The sequence below is a fragment of the Hyperolius riggenbachi genome, chromosome 2 (genome assembly GCF_040937935.1).
Source record: "Hyperolius riggenbachi isolate aHypRig1 chromosome 2, aHypRig1.pri, whole genome shotgun sequence".
Taxonomy (NCBI): Eukaryota; Metazoa; Chordata; class Amphibia; order Anura; family Hyperoliidae; genus Hyperolius; species Hyperolius riggenbachi.
In genome coordinates this window covers 172,834,168-172,858,436 of record NC_090647.1, presented here as the reverse complement: position 1 = coordinate 172,858,436, position 24,269 = coordinate 172,834,168, and positions in this window count along the sequence as shown.

Below are 24,269 nucleotides of genomic sequence, written 5' to 3'. Positions count from 1 at the left end.
ACCCGGCTACCTATCTACCCACCCAGCTACCTATCTGCCTACCCTCCCACCCGGCTACCTATCTGCCCACCCGGCTACCTATCTACCCACCCGGCTGCCTATCTACCCACCCAGCTACCTATCTGCCTACCCTCCCACCCGGCTACCTAACTGCCCACCCGGCTACCTAACTGCCTACCCTCCCACCCGGCTACCTATCTACCCACCCGGCTACCTAACTGGCTGCCCACCCGGCTACCTATCTACCCACCCAGCTACCTATCTGCCTACCCTCCCACCCGGCTACCTAACTGCCCACCCGGCTACCTAACTGCCTACCCTCCCACCCGGCTACCCTTCTGCCTACCCTCCCACCCGGCTACCTAACTGCCCACCCGGCTACCTAACTGCCTACCCTCCCACCCGGCTACCTATCTACCCACCCAGCTACCTATCTGCCTACCCTCCCACCCGGCTACCTAATTGCCCACCCGGCTACCTAACTGCCTACCCTCCCACCCGGCTACCTATCTGCCCACCCGGCTACCTATCTGCCCACCTGGATACCTATCTACCCACCCAGCTACCTATCTGCCCACCCGGCTACCTAACTGCCTACCCTCCCACCTGGCTACCTAACTGCCCACCCGGCTACCTATCTACCCACCCAGCTACCTATCTGCCTACCCTCCCACCCGGCTACCTATCTGCCCACCCGGCTACCTATCTACCCACCCGGCTACCTATCTACCCACCCAGCTACCTATCTGCCTACCCTCCCACCCGGCTACCTATCTGCCCACCCGGCTACCTATCTACCCACCCAGCTACCTATCTGCCTACCCTCCCACCTGGCTACCTAACTGCCCACCCGGCTACCTAACTGCCCACCCAGCTACCTATCTGCCCACCTGGCTACCTAACTGCCTACCCTCCCACCCGGCTACCTAACTGCCCACCCAGCTACCTATCTGCCTACCCTCCCACCCGGCTACATAACTGCCTACCCGGCTACCTATCTGCCCACCATGCCATGGGCGTCCCTACATAGGGCAAAATGGGGCATGCGCACTCCCCTGGCTAGCTGCTGCCCCCCCCTAGCTACCCGGACGTGGCTGGCCCGCCCGCCCTGGGGTGGCAGCGGAGAGAGAAAAGAAGCGGCAGGCACAGCGGCGCTGCCTGCCACATCACTTAATTCTAAAGGGGGGAGCGAGAGAGGGGGAGCCCCAAGGTGAGGGAAGGGGGAGGGGGAAACGTCCTTCCTTCCCCACCGCTTCTCTTCTCTCTCCGCTGCCACTGAGGACACCTATAGATCTGGCTATTTAAACTGGGGACACCTATAGACCTGTCTATCTATACTGGGGGGCCCTGTCACTACCTAAACTAGGGGCTCCTGTCACTATATACACTGGGGGGGGGGGTCCCTGTCACTGCATACACTGGGGGGCTCCTGTCATACCTAAACTGGGGGTACCTGTCACTAACTGAACTGGGGGCACCTGTCACTACCTAAACTGGGGGCACCTGTCACTACATACCCTGGGGGGCACCTGTCACTACAAACACTGGGGGCTCCTGTCACTACATACCCTGGGGGGCACCTGTTACTACCTTAACTGGGGGGCACCTGTCACTACAAACACTGGGGGCTCCTGTCACTACCTAAACTGGGGGGTATCTGTCACTAACTAAACTGGGGGGCTCCTGTCGCTACCTAAACTTGGGGGTCCTGTCACTACCTAAGCTGGGAGGCTCCTGGTGCTACCTAAACTAGGGTGCACCTGTCACTACCTAAACTATCCAGGCCAGCCCAGCATCACCACCAGCCAACCAGCCCAGAATCACTGTCAAAAAGGCCACAGCATCACCACCAACAGTCAGGCCAACATTTACTTCAACCAGCCAAGTACAGCCCAGCATCACCGCCAGGCCGGCCACAGCATCACCGCCAGGCCTTTCAGCCCACACATCATCCCCAATCCAGCCAAAAACAGTATTGCCTGGCACAGCAGCCAGTAGAGGAGAATTCAGAATCCAGGTGAGAGGTGTCTACCATATTAAGTGGGCATTCTGCCTATTTATGTGAAATGCTGTTTATTTATGTGCCTCATGACTGCTGAATTTGTCTTGTTGGGCGCCTCATGGTTACTGAATGTCTTGTTGGGGGCCTCATGATTGCTGAATTTGTCTTGTTGGGGGCCTCAAGATTGCTGAATTTGTCATGTTGTCATATTTGTCATATCTAACCTATGCTGAGGGAAACTATTCTGGCTACCTATATTAGCCCACTGCCTTACTGTTACAGTTACATTACAATTACCCCCCACCCATGTGATGTCATGTCCACACCCATTTTTTTTGTCGCTGCGCGCTTTGCTTTTTTTGGGGGGGGGGGGGGTGTTGGTAAATTATCCGCACCTGGTGTCAAACACCCTAGCTACGCCACTGGAGGGGGGCACAGCTTGGAAGGGGGGGAATTGGGCACAGAGCGGCGGGGAGGGGGGGAAGCGTCCCCCCCTCCCTCACCTAGGGCCCCCCCCTTCCGCGCACCCCCCTCCTCCAGAAGTGCAGCCAGCAGCGAGCGGAGAATAGCTACAGAGATGATGCTATCTCCGCTCCGAGTCCGCATGCCGCTGCCCTGCTGGTCTCTGACTGTAGTGTGTGACGCTGTCCAATCACGTTCTCGCAGTACTTCCTGCTAGAGCGTGATTGGACAGCGTCACTACAGGAGACAGAGACCAGCAGGGCAGCAGCGGCATGCGGAGCGGAGCGGAGATAGCATCATCTGAAGCTGGTAAGCTATACTCCGCTCGCTGCTGGCTGCACTTCTCGAGGAGGGGGGTGCGCGGAAGGGGGGGCCCTAGGTGAGGGAGGGGGGGAGGCTTCCCCGCTGATCTGTGCCCTCTGCCCCCCCTTCCAAGCTGGGGGGGACTTGCATTGTGTGGGGGTATCTCTGCCACCAACCTGATTGCATTGTGTGGGGGTATCTGCAGCCAACCTGATTGCATTGTGTGGGGGTATCTGCAGCCAAACTGATTGCATTTTGTGGGGGTATCTGCAGCCAAACTGATTGCATTTTGTGGGGGTATCTGCCATCAACCTGATTGCATTTTGTGGGGGTATCTGCCGTTAACCTGATTGCATTGTGTGGGGGTATCTGCCGTTAACCTGATTGCATTGTGTGGGGGTATCTGCCGTCAACCTGATTGCATTTTGTGGGGGTATCTGCCACCAACCTGATTGCATTGTGTGGGGGTATCTGCCACCAACCTGATTGCATTGTGTGGGGGTATCTGCCGTCAACCTGATTGCATTTTGTGGGGGTATCTGCTGCCATTTGACTACTTGATGAATTATCATGAGGCATGTAACTACTTGAATATACAATGTATCTGGTCGGACCTAATCTCTGTGAATAACGCCGCTACTTATTTTGTGTTTTGTATTTTTTTTTTTTAAGTCTGCCCATGACTCATCATGACCACGCCGATGTTCCAGTGCGTGGTGACACCCATTTAGTTTCGCATTTAGACATATCCCTATTGGAGACTGTCCTCAGAATTGCTCACAATCTATTCCCTACCATAAAGTCATGCAAAATTTCTAGAGTACATGTGTATGTGAGCCCAAAATGGGGGGGGGGGGGGGGGGAGGGAGGAGGAGGAGAGGGGGGTGGGCCCCTGGCTGAAACTTCCTCGGTGGGCCCTTGGTGTCCCAGTCCGACCCTGGACACAAGCACAAAATGCAAGTGCATGACAAACGCAAATGCATAAAAAAATGTATGAGAGGTGCAAACGCATGGGATTTCTCTGCAATCTTGTTTACATTTTGCAATTCTTGGAGCCTGTGTAGAAGTTGTCCCAGCATGCAACATGATCCTACCTTAACAGGATGCCCTGGAGGGGTAAAGTGGCTTCAGCCTGCACTTAGTTGAACTGATGGTTATACTTAACTTATTAGCAGCTTCACATAAATTATCTTGTTTGAGTGCACTGCTTTTGACCTCAGCCGGCAGAACTCGTGCTGTAAATTGTACAAACTGTAACGTCCTCTGCTATTGTCTCACACTGCCCTCTGGTGACAAGTGGCTATAAATACACATTACAGCAGTACTAATTAGTAGCAAGGAAATGTAAGAAATCCCCCAAAAAATTGGCATGAAGCACTTGTAAGCCTCTAAATAAATTAGCTGCTAAAGGGTTAAAGAAAAAAAATAGGATTCTATATTAAAATGTAATGTTAATCATTGTGCAAGGCTTGATCAATTTTTGATTTAGGTCAACCTTATGGTACTTCAATAGCCCAGTATTTAACCAATGAGATTTGATGGTTGGAGGTTCAATCCTACCTGTAGATCAGAAAGAAAATGAAAATGTTAGAATAACTGAATTTATATAGAGTAAAACACAAAGGTATTTTCGATAGTTTGGGAGGATTTTATGCTAAAACAGTTGGGAGATCTTTGTTCTGGAGTCCCATAGTTGTTCATGAAAGGCACACTTCAATCAAAATTCGACATTGAGTTGCCTGCAGATATTCAGGTAGAGGGATAGTGCTTTGGACACTATGATTTATAATCACAAAAAACATGGGACATCAAGCAAAAATTAAGGGAGTTTAGCCTCAGCTATGCCCTCATGCAACAGAGCAATGCGACTAATTGTGGAATGTGCTCATTAAAATTATTTAGTTCTTAAAGGGACACTATTGATTAACATGTTTTTTTCAATTGAGATAGGAAATGTTTGGGAAGTGCTGCTAAGTGTATACATCTGAATCCTTATCTCTCTGTTTACTGTTATCTAATCCCTTTCACACATTTCTGAGGGCAGTCTGCTGAAATTCTGATGGCAGACTCAGCCATTAGGGGAGAGGGGGATTCCCTTCACAGTTCATCATTAACTCTATGTGTGCAGAGAGCTCAGTCAGAAACAGGTAGAGATTCTCTCACAGAGAGCAGAGGAAATGTATCTTATGTACAACATAAACATCTGTAATTGTGTGTGTGAAAGCTGATATATGAAAACAAAAGCCTGTCAAGGAATCTGCTTCGATATTACACTGTTCTTAGCATGTCAGGTTGCAGAGATTCTTACAGATTCATACCTCTGCAAATGATACATTCCAAACGTAGCTAAAATCTACACACAATGAATTAAAGCTTTTGCCTCTGATATTTAACATGGAAAGTAGGAAAATGTTTACACAGCTACTTAGACATTATTTGTACATTGTCATTTTGAAACTCATGGTTTGATAGAGTTCCTTTAACAAATCAATTACCCATCATGTCATAACAGCCAGTGATGCCCGTCCTTTTTAATTAAAGAGAATCTGTATTGTTAAAATTGCACAAAAGTAAACATACCAGTGTGTTAGGGGACATCTACTATTACCCTCTGTCACAATTTCGCCGCTCCCCGCCGCATTAAAAGTGGTTAAAAACAGTTTTTAAAAGTTTGTTTATAAACAAACAAAATGGCCACCAAAACAGGAAGTAGGTTGATATACAGTATGTCCACACATAGAAAATACATTCATACACAAGCAGGCTGTATACAGCATTCCTTTTGAATCTCAAGAGATCATTTGTGTGTTTCTTTCCCCCTGCAGCTATCTTCCACTGAAGTGTCAGGCTGTTTCTTCCTGCAGAGTGCAGACAGCTCTGCCTGTATGTAATTCCTCAGTATGTGAAAGCCCAGCCAGCTCAGAGGAGGATTTATCCAGCTTGTAAAACATAAGAGAGAAGAGAGAAGCTGTCCTAATCTAAATAATACACAGGCAGTGTGCAGAGAGGGGCCTGGAGGGGGGAGATGCATCACAGAACCACAACACTGAAGAACTTGGCAGCCTTCTAGACACAGGCTGACAAGTCTGACAAGAGAGAGATAAGTTGATTTATTACAGAGACTGTGATAGTACAAAGTGCTGCAGTAAGCCAGAACACATTAGAATAGCTTTTGGAACTTGTAGGATGATAAAAAACAGGATGCAATTTTTGTTACGAAGTCTCTTTAAAGTATCACTCCACTTAATTTTTAAATTTAGTTTTGGATAGAGTTTAGAAAGGTTAGAACACATCATTTTTTATTGATCTCTATTGTAGAAAGTGTTCCCACTTCCTTTTATCTGTGATTCAGTCAATGGGACTGCAAATGAGCAGAGTTTTCCTGATAGTACTGCATACAACAACAAAACCTTACACGTGATTTAATGCTTCTTCATACTTCCAAAAAAAAGGCAAAAAATATTGTTGTTTTGTCTTCTCTTTCAGAACTGTCACTTCCCAGTTGTCAATGATTGAGTACCTGGACAGGAAGTGAGCATAAATATCTCCAACTGGAATATAAATGGCAATCATGATGGGAGTTTCGACCATTCTAAAACACAAATAAAAATATTTGACTGCAATATATTTGTAAATGAAAATTTTGACAACATAATTCTATTACATAATTCAGTAACTATTTATGGGCTTAGGCTAATCAGGTTTTATGTACATATTGTAGAGAAGGACGTTTGCATGATTTCAGAACACCACAGAGTCAACTCTGAACCTTCTTGTTTTTATCGTAGGTAAATGCTCATGACTGCAAAAACCCATAGGCAACCCACATTATATCAGTAACCCTCATTATTGTGCAGTATGACCAGAGGTGGCCTTAGAGTACGCGGGGCCTGGGGCGAGTGTCATATGCGGGGCCTAGAGACATATGCTGTGGATACACACACACACAGATATGCTGTGGAAACACATGCACACACTGTGGAAACACACACTCTGTATAGGTTAGATAGGTAGGTGCCCACAGTACAGGTTAGATAGGTAGGTGCCTCCAGTATAGATTAGATAGGTAGGTACCCCGCAGTATAGATTAGATAGGTGCCTGCAGGCTAGTATAGATTAGATAGGTAGTGCCCTGCAGTATAGATTATAGGTGCCTGCAGTATAGATTAGTTAGGTAGGTACCCCGCAGTATAGATTAGGTAGGTGCCTGCAGTATAGATTAGATAGGTGCCTGCAGTATAGAATAGTTAGATAGGCACCCCGCAGTATAGATTAGATAGGTAGGTAGGCGCCCCACAGTATAAATTATAGGTGCCTGCAGTGTAGATTAGTTAGGTAGGTACCCCGGAGTATAGATTAGATAGGTGCCTGCAGTATAGATTAGATAGGTGCCTGCAGTACAGATTAGATAGGTACCAGCCTGCAGTATAGATTAGACAGGTAGGTGCCCTGCAGTACAGGTTAGATAGGTAGGTGGCTGCAGCAGTGGGGAGAGCAGGCATAGTAGTTCAAACTCCCCTTTCTTCCGCTGATAGTCACAGCTTCCATCTCCTTCCTATCCAGTCATCTGTGTATTGGTAACAGCGCCCCCTGTGGTGACATGCGGTCACATCATCACAGGGGGCGCTGTTACCTATACGTCAGATGCTGGGACAGGAAAGAGATGGAAGCTGTGAGCATCAGCCGAAGACAGGTGAGTTTTAACTACTATGCCCGCTCTCCCCATCGCCGCAGAGAGTACAGAGCCTCTTCAGGCGCGGGGCCTGGGGCGATTGCCCCACTTGCCACCCCCAAAGGCCAGCTCTGAGTATGAGTATGAGTTTTCCATGCTTTTCCAACTCAGAACGACCATAGTACCGTAAATTGAGCCTAATTTTTCCTGATGAACTTTTTTGTTGCCTTTATTTAAAATTAAAAAACAAAATAGGTTGTTTTTATTCATCAGTGTTTGGTATTAGATTTCTTTAAACCTTCAGATATGTATGTGATGTTCATGTGCCGTATTCTGAATTATCTTGCTCTTGAACCTTTATATATTTTTGAAATGAATATAAGCACCTATCATATGAACTAACAATTACATTTAATCATTCTTCTTTATCAATGTCCTAGTTTTTCCTATATCTGTGGTAGGTCATGTTCTCTGAGAACTGCTGTAATAAGTTGTCCTCAGACACTGGCAAAGTTTCCTCCTTGAATTTACAGGAATATATTTTTATATCGGGCCGAGAGATTGTTTGAGGCCAGCATCTCTGTTCTACCCTTCCTGTGATCTCAGGAGTTCGCACTAATCTCCAGGCATCTAACCTTTCCCCAGATCCACCTAAAATCTTTAGGCATTTCTCTGCTGTAGGTCTTAGATGCCTATACTCCTTTTGCGCTTTCTGCCTGGTATTGTTCAGGAGGCACACATGGGTTGGTGCCATCCAGCTCAAATTTTTTTCCCACTTCATGGGCATTAGATTCATGTTTAGAAAACCACTAACCACTGAACCAACTTTCCAACCCATGTTATGTCATAGATATTGTGAGCTCTTCTCTACCAAAGACAGGTAAACCTGCAACATCTGAACACCCTCCAAGAGATCATGTATCGGACAAGGCAAGTTCTCTACTATATACCAAAAATCCCAATATTGTTCCAGCTTCCTCTCCTTTCATATTTGAAATTGCAGTCCCTTCTCTCACATGTAAGTCCACTATCATTCTTCCAATCTATTACTATATTGTTCTGCCAAAATAGCGTGTGCTTATTAGGTATTATGCATTGTACAAATCAATCAATAAAGGATGACTGCGGGTACCCATGAAAATAGACCATGTTTTATTTAGTTCATGATTATTCTTAAAGCTCACAGGATTCTAATTTTCACACAAATGCAGAGATTACATTTGGAGAAAAGTAAACTTTAGTTCTAAAGCTAGTTTAGAAGAAACAGAAATAGCACAAGAAACATCACAGTCTTTACAACCTACAATTAATGATTCACAATTTTGGAACATGTTGAGTCTAGCACTACTATGAGGCAGTGCATAAAAAATATACAGCACATATGGTGTTACATGTGGCTATGCTTGTTTCCTGGCCTCCATCATGTCAGAGAAAGTATATTTAAAAAAGTTTATTCTTATTGATTTATACAGAGTTATCATCTTTTGTAACAATCTATAATGAAGTATAATTACAAGATTACAAGACATAGGTGCCTAAGTCAAGGAGTGTACATCAAAAGTATGAAAATTAAGATACATCATTTTCAAAAAATAAACAGTAGTAGCAAGAAACAATAAGGAAGAGAGCCTTTATTTGCAAGCTTGCAATGTATAACGTATGGATGAGAACTACTGACCCCCCCCCCCCCCACCACCACCAAAAAAAAACCTTTGATCCAAAAAACAAAGTTGTGAAGTGCAATGTTAGATTAGTAGGCCTTCAAAGTTTTATATTAGGTGCAGCATAATTGATTTACAAAGGCTGGTAGTGCAGCAGTGATATTTTGTACCACATCGCTTTCCTTTGTCAAGCCAAACGGCTAAATGAAAATCCTCATGACATCACAGATTTTATACAGTATACCTGTCAACAAACTCTCAAACAGCAACATTTATGGGAATGATTCATCACTTCACCTCCTGTAAAAAAGCATTTTCTATGGTGTTCCACATTTCATTTCATTTCAAGTGGAGACTAAACAGACCTGAATTGTTTGATAATTTCTGTGATGAATAAATGTGTTATTTTATGAATGTGGTAAAGGTGGTTTCAGAGAAATTGTAATTGTTTCAGAGAAATAGCAAACTCTAGGGATAATGGTGATAGATTGACTAGAATGTCATTTTCATAGCTATAGCAATCTTAAAAATTGTTATATTTGTTTGGAAAAGCTGCTGACTTGCCTATTCACCCATTGATAACAAGGCCCCTGTGACTAACATTGGTAATGGATAATAAATTACACTAAAAGGCTAAGGAAATAAACCATTCCATTGAGCAAAAATTGATTATGTCTTAGAACTGTCATAATAACATGAATTCAGAAAGTAATTGGTTTAATTGGAATGTGGTGCAAATGTAAATGACTGCACTGACACTCATTAAAAGCCATATTTGCATAATAACATAACATATCCTAAATTGTTAATGTTGTTTTGTAAATTAAATTAATTTGTAGCTATTCAAATGCCAACTTCCTCAGTTCTGGCTGTGTGAAAAGAAACAATTAAAAACTTCAGTAAACGGACACTTGACTGTTTTTCATTTTTGCAAACAAAACTGTAATATGGTACAGAGGAAATAAACAGATGAATTGAAAAAAAAAAAAACTTAAGGGAATTGACTTGGCAAGACAATTGATAAATACAACACTTTGCAAAAGCAACACTTATTTTCCCCCCAAATTTAGCACACAACAAAATATTTGTATAATGTAGCTTGAAGGTAAACTATACTGATGCCAGCCAATGTTTTCCACTTTGTTGTAAATGTTTCTTTTGTGTTACAAAACTACAATATTTTTGGACTATACGACACACTTTTTCTTCACAAACACTGGTGGGGAAAAGTTGGCGCATCTTAGTGTCAATATACAGTAAAAAGTACTGTGAGAGTGCAGAGAGAGAGGAAGCACTTACTGATCTAGCCAGCATGCTCCTCTCCTCCTCTCCTCCTCCATCTCTAGCTACTGTTAAAAATACTGCTGCACTATCCACTCTGGTCCTCTGATGGCTTCATAGTTTTTGGTTAGTGGTGCTCTCTTACTGCATGAATTGATGGCACACATACTGCTTGACCCCAGGGTTGCATGTGCGCCAGACATCAGGCAGTGAGAGGGAACCACTAACAAGTACCATGCCCTTGGAGGACTGGAGTGGGTAGAGTGGCTAGTCTGCAGCACATGGTCTGACTGCAGGTGAAGGAATTGCATGTCCATGCTTTGCTACCACTCAATCTCGCTGATTTCCAGCTCATACCACAACAAGTTCTCAGGGTCGTGGATCTCCTCGGCATACTGTGCAAACAACTCCTAGAACCGGGCATCCTGGAATGTAGTTCGCTCATTCAGGGCTACCATTTTCCTTTAGCTTTGATCTCTAAGGGGACCATCAACTAATGATGAGATCAAAGCAACCAGAGGAGTCAATTCTGATTGGCTAGTGGTGAAGCTGGGAAAGTGGAAGACATCCAGTTGCCCAATAAGATGATGCAGTCTTGTGGTTGCTATGGTGAGTGTAGTGCTTGTTGACATTGCATGTGTGACTGGAGGGGGGAAGGGTTGGATGAGAATCAGCACAAGGCTATGTATGCTTACACTGTATGCTGGGAGGTCAGTAGAGACCATTCTGGGTCAGCTGTGCCACATGTACAGCTGCCCACCTGTCCTTGCTTCTGGTATATACTCTGCTGGAGCCCATATGCTGAACAGCTGCTGAGTTTTTAGCTGTCCCCTATTGCCAGGGAGGGTGATCAGGCATGTCTCTTTGAGTAGAGACAAATGGGGGGGGGGGGGGTAGGTCCACAAGATGCCCCTGCACCAAGGATGCATAGGCAGGAGCATCTTATGGTCAAAATAATACAATATGTGTTTTTATTATTTTCTAATTATGTGTTGCAAAACTTTATTTTTCAAATAAATGCTTCACATAGGATGCAACCATGTTTTCAAAGCTTAGTTGCATTTTAGATAATAGTGGATAGATACAGTGGCTTGCAAAAGTATTCGGCCCCCTTGAAGTTTTCCACATTTTGTCATATTACTGCCACAAACATAAATCAATTGTATTGGAATTGCACGTGAAAGATCAATACAAAGTGGTGTACACGTGAGAAGTGGAACAAAAATCATACATCATTCCAAACATTTTTTACAAATCAATAACTGCAAAGTGGGGTGTGCGTAGTTATTCGGCCCCCCTGAGTCAATACTTTGTAGAACCACCTTTTGCTGCAATTACAGCTGCCAGTCTTTTAGGGTATGTCTCTACCAGCTTTGCACATCTAGAGACTGAAATCCTTGCCCATTCTTCCTTGCAAAACAGCTCTAGCTCAGTCAGATTAGATGGACAGCATTTGTGAACAGCAGTTTTCAGATCTTGCCACCGATTCTTGATTGCATTTAGATCTGGACTTTGACTGGGCCATTCTAACACATGGATATGTTTTGTTTTAAACCATTCCATTGTTGCCCTGGCTTTATGTTTAGGGTCATTGTCCTGCTGGAAGGTGAACCTCCGCCCCAGTCTCAAGTCTTTTGCAAACTCCAAGAGGTTTTCTTCAAAGATTGCCCTGTATTTGGCTCCATCCATCTTCCCATCAACTCTGACCAGCTTCCCTGTCCCTGCTGAAGAGATGCACCCCCAGAGCATGATGCTGCCACCACCATATTTGACAGTGGGGATGGTGTGTTCAGAGTGATGTGCAGTGTTAGTTTTCTGCCACACATAGCGTTTTGCATTTTGGCAAAAGGTTCCATTTTGGTCTCATCTGACCAGAGCACCTTCTTCCACATGTTTGCTGTGTCCCCCACACGGCTTGTGGCAGACTGCAAACAGGACTTCTTATGCTTTTCTGTTAACAATGGCTTTCTTCTTGCCACTCTTCCATAAAGGCCAACTTTGTGCGACTAATTGTTGTCCTATGGACAGATTCCCCCACCTGAGCTGTAGATCTCTGCAGCTCGTCCAGAGTAAACATGGGCCTCTTGACTGCATTTCTGATCAGCGCTCTCCTTGTTCAGCCTGTGAGTTTAAGTGGACAACTTTGTCTTGGTAGGTTTACAGTTGTGCCATACTCCTTCCATTTCTGAATGATCGCTTGGACAGTGCTCCGTGGGATGTTCAAGGCTTTGGAAATCTTTTTGTAGCCTAAGCCTGCTTTAAATTTCTCAATAACTTTATCCCTGACCTGTCTGGTGTGTTCTTTGGACTTCATGGTGTTGTTGTTCCCAAGATTCTCTTAGACAACCTTTGAGGCCGTCACAGAGCAGCTGTATTTGTACTGACATTAGATTACACACAGGTGCATTCCATTTAGTCATTAGCACTCATCAGGCAATGTCTATGGGCAACCTGCTGCACTTAGACCAAAGGGGGCTGAATAATTACGCACACCCCACTTTGCAGTAATTGATTTGTAAAAAATGTTTGGAATCATGTATGATTTTCGTTCCACTTCTCACGTGTACACCACTTTGTATTGGTATTTCGCGTGGAATTCCAATAAAATTGATTCATGTTTGTGGCAGTAATGTGACAAAATATGGAAAACTTCAAGGGGGCTGAATACTTTTGCAAGCCACTGTATTTTGTATATATTTGTAGCACTTGGTTCTTTATTTGAAATTTACTGAGAGAATTTTGGGGACTGCTTCCTGGACTTTATAGTTCCATGTTTTGTGTTGTGATACTGCACATTGTTACATTTAAATTCCTTTTTTTTGTCTATCACAATGCAAAATATGAATATTAAAGAGGAAGGCCTTAACAAGTTTATTTGTAAATGCAACATGAATTCAGAGAACGGAGGCAACTCATGAGTTTTCAGTACAGTCTATATGACATTTGTTGTACAAAAAAGCAAGCAGCTCTTGTTATAGACTTACAATAAGATGTATCTACTGTATTTTTTGGGCTATAAGACTCACTTTTTCTCCCCCAAAAGTGAGGAAAAAACGTCACTGCGTCTTATCCTCCAAATGCAGGGGTAATCCTAACTTGTGAACGCCTGCCAATACGAACCTCCGACCCGCAATGCCGGGGACTCCCTGTACTGTGCCCATGCAGAGGAGAACACGGGAGGACAAACAGAAGACACAGGAGGACACAAAGGGGCATAGAGGAGGACACAAGGAGGACACAAAGGGGCATAGAGGAGGACACAGGGAGACACATGAGGTACAAGGGGACATGAGGTACAAAGGGGGCATAATTCTCAAGATGTCACTTCACCATGGATGCAGCAGATTTAGTATATATTTGTCCCCCTGGTTTTTGTCTTCTAAACCTAGGGGCGTCTTAATGATACATTCTACTATATATAGGATGCAACTTTTGAGCCTTAGCAGGGTGTCTCTTAGGCCCCAGGTTCCAAAAGGAATCGCTCCTAGTTAACCTTAGATTGTGCATAATTGCTCCTATTCAATATACTACTAAAATATGATGGTAAAAAAACTGATATCCAAATGTCCATGTATACTTATTCTTGGTTCATTATATGGAAAGATCACAACCGTTAATGTATACAATTGCACTTATGAATATAGTGATTACTTGTTATTTCTTTTTCTCAAAAAACGCAATAAAAATTATTGAAACACATAAACCTAGGGGCGTTTTATGGTCAGGAGCGTCTTATAGTCCAAAAAATACGGTAATTGTTAAGCGTAGATGCCTGCATTTACTGGAGTTTCTATGCATAATCAGCAATAACCATGAAACAGCACAACTAACTGGCAGCACAATAGTAGACTTTCACTTCATTTTTAGCAATGGTCCTTTGAAGAAGGCCGAGGTGTAAATAGAGATGGTCAATGAAAGGTCAATAAAATCGTTTATATAGAATTATGTATATCTTCAAATTTATGCTAGTTGATCCAACTTTAAAGTGTATAAATTTGTATTAAACATTTTGAAAAAATCTGCAGGAATTTGGAATTGTTTGCCTCTCATTGACCATTCCTAGGTTCTAAGGTTTCAGTACTCAACTTAAAAAGTAATTTACTTAGCAATGTGCAATCCCACACCTTAGGCTTAAACAGACTCTGAAACCAGTCTAAATTCACGTTTTTCATTTATTTATGTAAAGCACTATAGCTAGTCCTAAACCGCCACATCCCGAAGCAAAATGAGGGGTTTATACCCCCCAAATCCCCTCTGCAAAATCCACGACTTTCTTGGTCCTGGATTTTGCTGCTCATGAAGGCAGAGCTTTGAGCTGCAGCTCTGCCTCCATGCGCCTCCATCTGCCCGCGGATCTCTGCCTCACCACCGCCCCTCTCAGTGAAGGAAGATTGAAAGGGGCGGGGAGAGGCGGCGATCAGTGAGGATTGACGTGCGAAGAGGCAGAGCTACAACCCTAAGCTCTGCCTCAAGCAGGAAGCGCTCCCCGGATTTTGCATAGGGTATTTGGGGGGTATAAACCCCTCGTTTTGCCGCGGGGATGCGTCGATTTAGCACTAGCTATAGTGCTTTACATAAATAGAAGTTAAAAATGTGAATTTAGACTCTCTTCAGGGTCTATTTAAGCTGGATTCATGCATGAATTGTGCAGAATCACAAGCATTTTGACACATTTGCTATTATGTATTTTTTCCTGTGTCTACATTTTTGTGTGTTTTTTAACTTGTCTATTTCATAGTCATCATTTACATTTTTTACACATTATTATACATTATTAGAACAGTCTACAGATCCCTTAGTGATGTATCTGTATGGCTGCTATGGAGAAAGCCTGGCACTAGTTCCCCATTCCTCTGCTATTTTGGGGGAGGCCATGATAGATGTTTCTTTTTTTTTACCATTCTTTCCATAGGAGTGGTCCAGCAGAGGAAATCAAAGATCCTGTTTGCTCTTATCACTTACAGCTAAGACTATTTGGCTAGGAATCTGGGGCCAGTCTCTGGGGCCAGTCAGTACTATAGCTCTGAAAATGGATACCAATCATCAAAAGCTTTGCCGATCTCTGTAGGACCACTCATAGGGTTAGAACAGAGTAAGATAAAATAAATGCCTCCATGATGTGTGTTCCCAAAATAGCAGCTGGATGAGTGAACTGACAGCAGTTCCAACAGTCTTGTAACAGCTACACATATACATAACTAAGATATCAAGATGCAAAGGTTTGAACAGAGGCGCCAAAATAGAGTAAAAAAAGTCTAAAAACAGTTTAAAAAGGGGGAAGTTGGTGGATACCTCCCTCAAGGATAAACAGACTATGATTTGTTATTTCATTAATAAAACAACATCTAATTGTAGCTCCAGTATGCAACGCGTTTCATGGGCCAAACTCCCGCTTCATCAGGCAGTCAAATGGAGAAGAAGAACCAGTAGTTGTCTGTAGCGTGGCCGAGCGTTCTTACTCTTGACTCATTTGATCCTTCATGTGACTTGTGTGATTATAGAAGTGTGGAAAGCTGTACTGTACACAAAAGAACAGCAGTAGAGGGCAAAAAGGGCAAAAGTAGTAGAGAAGTAAAGAAGTACACTCCAAACACCATAATAAAGCTTTATTCCACACAGTTAGAGAATTACTTTCATCTAAATGCACTTAATAATAAGGTTGTTACCTCATCTTCAACGGACATGCACATATGGACAGGGACAAGGTGATAATAGATGGCAACACCTCTTATTTAAAGGAGAACTGTACGGTCCTAAAATAAAAAAAAAGTGTGATAGTCCCTTAGAGTCTTTCCATTCCTCTCTGTGCCCCCTTGTTTCACCATCAGCCCCCCCGCATTCAAATCTGCTGCTGTCTGTGTCTTAGGGGTCTCCAAATACTTCTGAAGCTGAGCAGCTCCGTATTGTGCATGTGCAAGTCCGTGCTCACATGGGCACAAAACGGACCTGTTCAGAATACTTCCAAGTCCCTCCAAGGAATGGTCTCTTCAACATTAACGTTGAAAGCTGCAACAGAGGGCCCGGCAGAGAGAAACACAAAGGCTCTAAGGGCTCCAGAGCCTTCCTTGCTCTTAGGTGAGTATCTAACTTTTATTTGTCTTTTAATCACTAGGCGACCGCATCATGCCGATGGGTATGGATGCGGCACCAGCCCTAGCACCGCCTAATGCCAATGAGTGTAAAGTCCTTGGGGCGTGGTTTGCAGCAGATTGCACCCATCTAGACTTGCATGACAGAACTCCGCTCTGCCTTCAGTCTCCCAGAGGCGATCGCCGCTTGGAGACTGTTAGACGTAAAACCGTCGTCTTTTAACAAGGTACAGCACTGCGATCTATGGCAGCGCTGTACAGGGGACAGCAGTGTGACATGGCTGTCCCCCTGGGTGACACTGTATTTTTAAAGAGAACATGGAGTTCTGGATACAAATCTGACAAGATTAGAAGCGTGCTTGTTCTGGGTGTGTGATTCAGACACTACTAATGCCAGAATGATCAGCAAGACTGCCAGGACACTGGCATTGTTTAAAAGGAGTTTCAGCATTATTAGCAACAGAGCTGTGGAATCGAAGTCAAGGAATTGGAGCAATTTTTTTGTACCTGGAGTTGGAGACAGAGTCATTGATTTCATAAACTTGATGATTTTGCTACCCACTCCATAAGCATTATATATATATATATATATATATAAATATATATATATATATATATATATATATATATATATATATATATATATATATATATATATATATATATATATATATATAAAGCAATAAGTTTGTGTATTATCTCTGCATCTGGAATTTTACGTTCAGGGTCATAGAATGCACAAACTCAAATTAAATGTTTAGAGCCTCTTAGCTCACTGACAGTTAATCTGTTTGATTAAGCAACAATGAAATAAGAGGAGAAATTGCTAGCATCATGGTATGGTAAGATTTCTAGCTGAACAGCACTGAATTGTTTCATTTATGCCATTTGACAAATGACCTACCTATCAGTTAGAGCATGTAGGGACAAGTATGGGAAGTGACAGGGCTTATATACCAGCAGTAAGAGCAGGGACTTTAGTAATCTTAGCAGAGTCTGATGATTCATCTCTTTATCTGATTTTTGGAAAACACTTATCACAGCTCCACAGCAGAGTTTTAATTACTAGTTAAACTATCCTTACATTCAGTTTCTCCTTAAACAAGTTTTTTTTCACTTTCATGTAATGGCTTTCAATATACAGTGGCTTGCAAAAGTATTCAGCCCCCTTGAAGTTTTCCATATTTTGTCATATTACTGCCACAAACCTGAATCAATGTTATTGGAATTCCACGTGAAAGACCGATAAAATGTGGTGTACATGTGAGAAGTGGAATGAAAATCATACATGATTTCAAACACTTTTTACAAATAAATAACTGCAAAGTGGGGTGTGCGTAATTATTCAGCCCCTTTTTGTCTGAGTGCAGTCAGTTGCCCATAGACATTGCCTGATGAGTGCTAATGACTAAATAGAGTGCACCTGTGTGTACTCTAATGTCAGTACAAATACAGCTTCTCTGTGACGGCCTCAGAGGTTGTCTAAGAGAATATTGGGAGCAACAACACCATGAAGTCCAAAGAACACACCAGACAGGTCAGGGATAAAGTTATTGAGAAATTTAAAGCAGGCTTAGGCTACAAAAAGATTTCCAAAGCCTTGAACATCCGACAGAGCACTGTTCAAGCGATCATTCAGAAATGGAAGGAGTATGGCACAACCGTAAACCTAACAAGACAAGGCTGTCCACCTAAACTCACAGGCCAAACAAGGAGAGTGCTGATCAGAAATGCAATCAAGAGGCCCCAGGTGACTCTGGACGAGCTGCAGAGATCTACAGCTCAGGTGGGGGATTCTGTCCATAGGACAACTATTAGTGGTGCACTGCACAAAGTTGGCTTTTATGGAAGAGTAGCAAGAAGAACCCATTGTTAACAGAAAGCATAAGAAGTCCCTTTTGCAGTTTGACACAAGCCATTTGTGGGACACAGCAAACATGTGGAAGAAGGTGCACTGGTCAGATGAGACCAAAATTGACATTTTTGGCCAGAATGCAAAACGCTATGGGTGGCGGAAAACTAACATTGTACATCACTCTGAACACACCATCCCCACTGTCAAATATGGTGGTGGCAGCATCATGCTCGGGGGGGTGCATCTCTTCAGCAGGGACAGGGAAACTGGTCAGAGTTGATGGGAAGATGGATGGAGCCAAATACAGGGCAAACTTGGAAGAAAACCTCTTGGAGACTGCAAAAGACTTGAGACTGGGGCGGAGGTTCACCTTCCAGCAGGACAACAACCCTAAACATAAAGCCAGGGCAATAAAGGAATGGTTTAAAACAAAACATATCTATGTGTTAGAATGGCCCAGTCAAAGTCCAGATCTAAAACCAATCGAGAATCTGTGGCAAGATCTGAAAACTGCTGTTCACAAACGCTGTCATCTAATCTGACTGAGCTGGAGCTGTTTTGCAAAGAAGAATGGGCAAGGATTTCAGTCTCTAGATGTGCAAAGCTGGTAGAGACATACCCTAAAAGACTGCCAGCTGTAATTGCAGCAAAAGGTGGTTTTACAAAGTATTGACTCAGGGGGCCGAATAATTACGCACACCCCACTTTGCAGTTATTTATTTGTAAAAAATGTTTGGAATCATGTATGATTTTCGTTCCACTTCTCATGTGTACACTACTTTGTATTGGTCTTACATGTGGAATTCCAATAAAATTGATTCATGTTTGTGGCAGTAATGTGACAAAATGTGAAAAACTTCAAGGGGGCCGAATACTTTTGCAAGCCACTGTATATAGTTTAGATGAGCAATGTTGGCAAAAAAAAAGCCATACACTCGTAAGATTAGCAGCAGATAGATCATCAGATAGATTTCTTATCTATCTGATGTGTTTAGGAAAATATTTTACTAGAATTATAATTCCAATAGATTTCAATTTGAAATCTATTGAAAATCAATCTGATGGCATTTTTTTCCATCAGATTTCCATTAGGGCCAATGCAAAATGATAAGCAATCTCAACAGATCGACCTGGAATTTCCACCCTGCCAGGGATGTGGGCGGGGTGGACAGCGGGAGCCGGCGGGGACTTGGCGTCCTGCAAGGACGCGTAAGTGTATGCGGCGGCTGAACGTCGGGTGCGGCGTAGTTACAATGTAACAAAGTTGTTACATTGTAATAACTTTGTTACATTGTAACTGATAGAACATTTCCGAGGCTATTGCGAGGGATCATTTATTTAAAGGGACAGGTAAGTATTAATGGTTAATTAAGAATATTAAAGGACTTTTTTAGTGGTTATGTTTCTTGTTCAATTAAAATACTTTTTCTAAGTGTTTGTGTGTTTATTTACTTTTAACTCTTAAAGGAATTGGGTAAGGGGTACAAGTACCCCTATACTCATTTCTCCTGGGAGAGGGGGTGGGCATCTGGGGGACCCCTTTTTAAAGGGGACTCCCAGATGCCACCATGAACCCCCCCCCCCAGGAAATCGCGGCCTCCACCTCCACCGCCCATCGGAGGTGGAGAAGAGCCCCTTGTCCTTGGATTGGACAAGGGCTCGGAGGGGGAGGGGAAAGCTTTGCTGCCCCTCCCCTTCCGAGACCCCCCAATCCATGGACCATGCGGGCTGGTATAGGCAGGGTGCGGAGCCCCACGCGGCCGGTGCTCCGCATTCTGGCTATCCCAGCCTGCATGAGGGACAAGGGGTTAAAGAGGTCTGGGAGGGGGGACCCCACGTCATTTTTTTTTATATTTCCCACACTCAGAACGAAGTAAGTAAAACTCTTCCCACTTTGGGGAATCTATGAAAATAATACACTATTGTTACCTGTGCAAAAAAACCTGACATTTTCCGCATTTGAAAGACATTTTTCCCCTTGAAACTTAAAAATCGATTTTCTCAAAAACTATAAGGTCTTTTTAAAAAAAAAATTCCTCTTATTCCCACTGATCCCCTTAATATACCCTGGGAATTTGGTGTTCCTAAACTTTAAGCAGGCTTTGCTATTAACCGTTAAAGTCGGCGGGTTTTTAAATGTATACATTTTTCCTTTGAAACTTTAAAATCGATTTTCTGAAAAACTGTAAGGTCTTTTTGAAAAAAAAAATTTCCTCTTATTCCTTCTGATCTCCTTAATATATTCTCCAAATTTGAGGCTCTTAGCATTTAAGGGGGCTTTGCTATTAACCCTTAAAGTCGGCGGCTATCTAACATTGATCCATGCGTCAACTTTTCCGCTTGGGAGCATGGCCTTACGCATTAATTTCGTAATACCCACTGTAATGCGAAAATAATGCTTACGCGAAATTTCACGAAATCCTTCTTCATTACGATTATGTACTTACGGCCATAATCGTAATTACACTAATTACGCGAAATTTCGCGAAATCGTAATTACGTCATTACGCTCATCTCTACATACAGCATCTCCTTGTGTAAAGTGCGCCGAATGGTTGAACGATGCACAGTGACTCCATCTGCAGCAAGACGATGTTGTAGGTCTTTGGTGCTGGTCTCTGACTGTTCTCACCATTCGTTGCTTCTGTTCATCCGTTATTTTTCTAGGTTTGCCACTTCAAGCCTTAACTTGAACTGAGCCTGCGGTCTTCCATTTACTTAGCATGTTCCTAACTGTGCAAACAGACAGCTGAAATCTCTGAGACAGCTTTATATATCCTTCCCCTAAACCATTTTGGTGAACAATCTTTATCTTCAGGTCATTTGAGAGTTATTTTGAGACCCCCATGGTGCTACTCTTCAGAGAAAGTTCAAAGAGGAGGGAAACTTGCAATTGACCCCCTTAAATACTCTTTCTCATAATTGGATTCACCTGTGTATGTAGGTCAGGGTTTACTGAGCTTACTAAGCCAATTTGAGTGCCAATTTGATAATTAGTCATAATGGTTTTGCAATCAATAAAATTACAAATTTAACAACAGCCATGTTCTCAATGAACCCAAAAAACTAATTAATATCAAAGATGAATATTTTTGAAAGTAGTTTTTTGTTTATTTTTAGTTTTAGCTATTTTAGGGGGATATCTGTGTGTGCATGTGACTATTACTGTGCATAATTATTAGGCAACTTAACAAAAAAAATATATACCCATTTCAATTATTTATTTTTACCAGTGAAACCAATATAACATCTCAACATTCACAAATATACATTTCTGACATTCAAAAATAAAACAAAAACAAATCAGTGACCAATATAGCCACCATTCTTTGCAAGGACACTCAAAAGCCTGCCATCCATGGATTCTGACAGTGTTTTGATCTGTTCACCATCAACATTGCATACAGCAGCAACCAGAGCCTCCCAGACACTGTTCAGAGAGGTGTACTGTTTTCCCTCCTTGTAAATCTCACATTTTATGATGGACCACAGGTTCTCAATGGGGTTCAGATCTGGTGAACAAGGAGGCCATGTCATTAGTTTTTCTTCTTTTATACCCTTTCTTGCCAGCCACGCTATGGAGTACTTGGACGCGTGTGATGGAGCATTGTCCTGCATGAAAATCATGTTTTTCTTGAAGGATGCAGACTTCTTCCTGAGATATTTCTTGGCCCAGTCTTGACGTTTCAGCTTGTGTGTCTTGTTTAGTGGTGGTCGTTTTTCAGCCTTTCTTACCTTGGCCATGTCTCTGAGTATTGCACACCTTGTGCTTTTGGGCACTCCAGTGATGTTGCAGCTCTGAAATATGGCCAAACTGGTGGCAAGTGGCATCTTGGCAGCTGCACGCTAGACTTTTCTCAGTTCATGGGCAGTTATTTTGCGCCTTGGTTTTTCCACACGCTTCTTGCAACCCTGTTGGCTATTTTGAATAAAATGCTTGATTGTTGGATGATCACGCTTCAGAAGCTTTGCAATTTTAAGAGTGCTGCATCCCTCTGCAAGATATCTCACTATTTTTGTCTTTTCTGAGCCTGCCAAGTCCTTCTTTTGACCACATTCTTTTTAGGATTAATTAGCTTGCCAAAGTGCAGGGGCACCCGAAACTCTTGCTTTGCTGACTGTTTTCCTGAACTTTGCTCAATAAAAAAAAGCATTTGTGAGCACCGACAATCTGGACTGTGCTTGTGAAAAAATATTAGGTTTATTGATTAATAGGTGCTGTTAAAAATTAAAATGGCAGCTGATGGTTTTAGTCACTTGACAACGGCATACCCGATGCTTAAAAATATTTAATCATATTAACCACTTCACCACATAGGGGTTTTTACTCTAACGGACAAGATCAATTTTCACCTGTCAGTGCTCCTCCCTTTTATTCGCCAATAACATTATTACTAATTATCACAACAAAATGATCTATACCTTTTTTTTTTTTGCCACCAATTAGGCTTTCTGTGGGTAGCACATTTTGCTAAAAAAAATGTTATTTGAAATGCAATTTAACAGGGAAAATAAGAACATTATTGAAAAAAATCATAATTTCTCAGTTTTCAGCCATTATAGTTTCAAAATAAAATGTTCTCCTGTGGATAAAATCCACACATTTTATTTGCCCAATTGTCCCGATTATTAAATCATTTAAATTATGTCCCTATTACAATGTATGGCGACAATATTTTATTTGGAAATACAGGTGTTATTTTTCTTTTTGGTATTCTTGTTTTCGTCCAGTCCATAATTATAAGCCCCTATGTAGTAAAGTTATAGTAATATTCCCTCATAAAATATAGATTAAAAAAGCTGAGTCCCTAAGGCAACTATGAATGTAATGTTTTTTAAACTGATTTTTTTGGGGGGGCGGGGCTTTGGAAATGTAAGTTATTAATTTTATAAATATTGTGTATAATTGTATGTGTATGTATGTGCCTGTATGTGTAATTTTACTTTTTGGCCACTAGATGGCGGTAGTGAACAATCTCTTGTTTTATATATTATATATATTTATATGAAGTGTTCACTTCTTTTTTTACATTTAAATAAACTGTGACTGTTTCCTGTGTTATGAATGTATTTGGCCGCTTATCGCGGTCCTGTCCATTCATTCCAGGCATTGCGATTGGGAAGAGGACTGCTCGGTCCTCTTCCCCAATCTCAGATCACGGTGTCCCAATGGTTAACGGTGGCGGGGGGGGGGCACGCACACGTGCAGAGCGGCGGTGGGAGTGAGCGACTTATTAAAACGTCCTGGAGCCGTTAACAAGCTCAAACAGGACGTTTTGATAAGTCAGCCTGTCATAAAGTGGTTAATCAAAATTAGTATAATCTACTGAGACATTGAAAAGGACTCAAACACATGTATGGTTAGAAATAACACCCACTGCATCTTCCATAGGTAGCAACCCATTTTCCATCTTCAGCCACTCAAGGTCCTGGCCTTTGTGGCCTTTCCAGAAATCTGGCCCTGTTTATGTGCAGTGCTCACTTGAGTATTAAATCATGACAGTGCTTGAAAAATAATGACTGAATTTCATTCAGCATTCATGCTGTGACATGCAAGGAGATGCATGTCACAGCATGAATGCACGGGCAGCACAGTGGCGTAGTGATGAGCACTCTCCCCTTGCAGTGCTGGGTTCCCGGTTCCAATCCCAGCCAGGTCAACATCTGCAAGGAGTTTGTATGTTCTCCCCGTGTCTGCGTGGGTTTCCTCCATGCACTCCGGTTTTCTCCCACATCCCCAAAACATACAGATAAGTTTATTGGCTTCCCCCTAAATTGGCCCTAGACTACCACACATACACTACACAATACATACATAGTGATAAGTCTATGGTAGGGATTAGATTGTGAGCCCCTCTCAGGGACAGTTAAGTGAGAAGACAATATACTCTGTACAGCGCTGCGTAAGATGTTGGTGCTATATAAATACTAAATAATAATAATA